At 44.6% G+C, this 4656-nt stretch overlaps 1 pseudogene; it reads left to right on the top strand.

The window, feature by feature from the left end:
- The first annotated feature begins 1064 nt into the window (after window positions 1-1064).
- Window positions 1065-2245, top strand: LOC146724996 (small subunit ribosomal RNA; annotated as a pseudogene).
- The last annotated feature ends 2411 nt before the right edge of the window (window positions 2246-4656 follow it).

Raw genomic sequence — 4656 nt, 5'->3', positions numbered from 1 at the left:
CCACTCCGGCGTGTTTCGACCGCTCTCCGTACCGTCGCCGACCGCTTGGCCGGTCGGTTGGGTACTATAAGAGGTAGGAGAGATTAATATTGTACGTGTCGCGCTCTCGACGTTGACAAACGAAGAATCGCCCGAACGGGTCGAGAACGGATTTTGTCGAGTCGCGACTCTGACACGGAGAGAACATTTATATAAAATGTTTGATTTGGAAACCACGAATATATAAAATAATATACGATCGTCGCAGAACGCGCCGCCGCCAAGTCTTCTCATGCTTGGAGGTTGCGTGTCTCGCGAGAACGTACGTTCGACTCTCGCGTCGTCTCGTATTCCTCTTCGCCGGGGATTACGGTGCGGCTCTTCTCGTTCGTCGCCGAACGCGCGCAAAATTAACGCACACTTATTTATTACGAGCACAGCATTGCCACGAGTCGGTGTCGCAAGACCGAATGGCTCTTATGTGGCGCGCACGCCTCTAGTGTGTTGGCCGCGCGGTTCCCTCTCGTTTCGTACGCAGCAGCGGAATCGTCGCGCTTACCGAGCATCTACTCCACGGATACGAGTTTGCGGGAAGAGTTGCTTCTTCCCGCTCGCTTTGTACGCCGTAGCAAAATCTTATTGCTGGTCGTGTGCGGTTAAACGCGTACGAACCAGACAGAACAGTCCTCGACGTCTAAGCATCGCCATCGTCGATCTAGCGTCAGGGTGAATCGCGCGGTCTCTCGAGACCGCGCATCATAACATTTGGGAGAATAAGAACACGAGTATTTTGATCTTGTGGATTTTTGAACGGAGAGGAGGAGGAAGAAGAGAGGCGGCGGCGTCGGGGGTTTACTCTCGCCTCCGTCGTTCTCTCGTACGCTTTACATAATAGCGTTAAACACAGCAGAGTGTCGCCGACCGGCTGAGCAAGACCGGCGGCAAATAAAATGGCACATACGAGCGTGTCGCGCGCGCGTCGGTGTTTCGGCATCGAACGCGCGCGCGCGCGAAAAAGAGCTAGCGACGAGTCTTCGGGCTCGCTCGCGAGTTACTCCCTTGCGAGTAACCGAACACGAAGCTCCCTGGTTGATCCTGCCAGTAGTCATATGCTTGTCTCAAAGATTAAGCCATGCATGTCTCAGTGCATGCCGAATTAAGGTGAAACCGCGAATGGCTCATTAAATCAGTTATGGTTCATTAGATTGTACCCACATTTACTTGGATAACTGTGGTAATTCTAGAGCTAATACATGCAAAACAGAGTCCCGACCAGTGATGGAAGGGACGCTTTTATTAGATCAAAACCAATCGGTGGCGGGCGGCTCGCCGTTCGTCCACCGTTTATTTTGGTGACTCTGAATAACTTTGTGCTGATCGCACGGTCCTAGCACCGGCGACGCATCTTTCAAATGTCTGCCTTATCAACTGTCGATGGTAGGTTCTGCGCCTACCATGGTTGTAACGGGTAACGGGGAATCAGGGTTCGATTCCGGAGAGGGAGCCTGAGAAACGGCTACCACATCCAAGGAAGGCAGCAGGCGCGCAAATTACCCACTCCCGGCACGGGGAGGTAGTGACGAAAAATAACGATACGGGACTCATCCGAGGCCCCGTAATCGGAATGAGTACACTTTAAATCCTTTAACGAGGATCCATTGGAGGGCAAGTCTGGTGCCAGCAGCCGCGGTAATTCCAGCTCCAATAGCGTATATTAAAGTTGTTGCGGTTAAAAAGCTCGTAATTGAATCTGTGTCGCACACCGTCGGTTCACCGCTCGCGGTGTTTAACTGGCGTGATGTGGGACGTCCTACCGGTGGGCTTAGCCTCGCGAGGGGCGGCCCAACTAATATCCCGTCGCGGTGCTCTTTACTGAGTGTCGAGTCGGGCCGGTACGTTTACTTTGAACAAATTAGAGTGCTTAAAGCAGGCTACCTTCGCCTGAATACTGCGTGCATGGAATAATGGAATAGGACCTCGGTTCTATTTTGTTGGTTTTCGGAACCCCGAGGTAATGATTAATAGGGACAGATGGGGGCATTCGTATTGCGACGTTAGAGGTGAAATTCTTGGATCGTCGCAAGACGGACAGAAGCGAAAGCATTTGCCAAAAATGTTTTCATTAATCAAGAACGAAAGTTAGAGGTTCGAAGGCGATCAGATACCGCCCTAGTTCTAACCATAAACGATGCCAGCTAGCGATCCGCCGAAGTTCCTCCGATGACTCGGCGGGCAGCTTCCGGGAAACCAAAGCTTTTGGGTTCCGGGGGAAATATGGTTGCAAAGCTGAAACTTAAAGGAATTGACGGAAGGGCACCACCAGGAGTGGATGCCTGCGGCTTAATTTGACCTCAACAGGGAAACCTCACCAGGCCCAGACACGGAAGGATTGACAGATGATAGCTCTTTCTTGATTCGGTGGGTGGTGGTGCATGGCCGTTCTTAGTTGGTGGAGCGATTTGTCTGGTTAATTCCGATAACGAACGAGACTCTAGCCTGCTAAATAGGCGTACCCTATGGTATCGCGGAACTTTTGAAAGAAAATCTGCCGATTTTTTAGAAGAAGTGCCACTATTTGAAAGAAATAAAATGTTCTTTCAACAAGACGGTGCCTTGACCACACAACGCCAGGATTGTAAACAAACTACCTTGAACGAGCAGTTTCCTGGACGTTGGATGGGTCGGTATGGCCCGATACGTTGGCCCGCAAGATCCCCGGACCTTAATCCTCTTGATTTCTTTTTATGGGGTATACTGTAAGGAATCAATATACAAAACGCTTTCCCGAGAACGTCGACGACTTAGAAACCAGATTGCGATATGTAATTTGGGAATATCGAAGAGGAAGTAAATGGAGAACGTCCAATTAAATTTATTTAAACGCATGCGAGCTTGCATACGGATGGATGGGTGGTCATTTTGAGCACCTATTATAATTAATCCGCTCTTTTCAGAGCGACCAAAGTCAATCCGCTCTTTTCAGAGCGACCCAAGTCAATCCGCTCTTTCAAGCGACCAATACATTTATACATGGAACATCTTGTTCGCAAAACATAATCATTTTTCTCACGTCTCGCTTTAAAAGAAAGGGCAAAACGGGCGGATAATGTTAAGTCATTAAAAAAAAATGTATTATAACGTACAAAAATTATAATACTTTATAATATGCCTTTTTTAATAACATAATTATTATACGTTTTTAATACATTGTCTCGCGTACAATCACATGTTCGAGCGTCAACGCCGCGTGATGTTATCGTCTAGACGGGTCGCAGAAGCGTCGCGACGCGTTGCGTCATCCGTCGCCGCAGTCTGTGTCGTGTCCTTGCCGTGTAAACAATTGTCGTCCGCATCGAGTAACGTGTTTGCCTTTTTTACAAGTTAATTTTTTAATAATTAATCGGTACACTGAGAGAATTTTCTCTTAAAATTTACCCTAAACGTTATGGTAATTGTGAGACAATACGTTATGAAAAGAATTTTATTAAAATTTCCTCTTATTACTATTTATCACATTAAAAAAATATACGATTCACAATAAAATATGAAATATGGTTGATTACTTTTACTAAACTGTATAGTAAAATTAATGCAAACATATTTTTATATTTTGCTTGTGATACTAAGTTATTATTTTTAATATAATAAATAGTAGAGAAATTCTAATAAAATTCTTTCCACTTGTTGAAGATTCGTCTTTCGGATCGAATCCTCGAGGACGATCGAATTTTTCTAGAATGTTTTTTTGTTAAATTCCTTAGTGTTTACGACCAAGGAAACACGTGAAACCAACGTGTACACTCGCCGCTAATTGGTCGTGTGTACATCGCCTGATTTTCTGATGGTCCAATCGAGGACCCCGATCGGCTGCCGCCCTACGCGAGCTCCGAAATTCGCGCAGCCCTCGAGTCAGTCCTCGAGAGAGCGAGCGCCGAGAAACATAAGTCTCGGTACCGACGAACTTGTAGAAGAAGTGAATAAACTAATTTATAAGAGTTTAACAAGGCTCTGTAATATAAATATAAATTTAACGTATAAGACGGGCAACAAGAGCCAAATCGCGGATGACAATGCGTTTATCCTAACGAAACTAAATAATTTTCCGTTAGAATTAAATACCGGTGCACAAGGCACCAAATTTTACTTGGACACGGCCAAGATTTTAAAATATAAATAATCTCATATTGAGATTTAAGTTTTAATACCCCCTTTTTTTTTTAACCCCCCTACGGAAATTAAATAAATAATGCAAGAGAAACATATAGATCCGAAAATCGGGGTTCCCGATTCAGCGATTTTCGGATCTATATTTTTCTCTTGCATTCATTTATTTAATTTCCGTAGGGGGGTTAAAAAAAAAAAAAAAAAAAAAAGGGGGTATTGAAATTAAATCTCAAATATGAGATTATTTCATATTTTAAAATCTTGGCCGTGTCCAAGTAAAATTTGGTGCCTTGTGCACCGGTATTTAATTCTAACGGAAAATTATTTAGTTTCGTTAGGATAACGCATTGTCATCCGCGATTTGGCTCTTGTTGCCCGTCTTATACGTTAAATTATATTTATATTACAGAGCCTTGTTAAAACTCTTATATTGATACACGCTGGCTTAAAAATGCGTTTTGTTACCAACATTAATATATATAACAGAGAAAAGTATAGAATCGAAAGGATTGA

This window comes from Nylanderia fulva, unplaced genomic scaffold (assembly GCF_048542155.1).
Source record: "Nylanderia fulva isolate GAGA-0341 unplaced genomic scaffold, ASM4854215v1 Scaffold1088, whole genome shotgun sequence".
NCBI lineage: Eukaryota > Metazoa > Arthropoda > Insecta > Hymenoptera > Formicidae > Nylanderia > Nylanderia fulva.
Note: the sequence above shows the minus strand (reverse complement) of the source record. Positions and strands in the feature narration are given on the sequence as shown.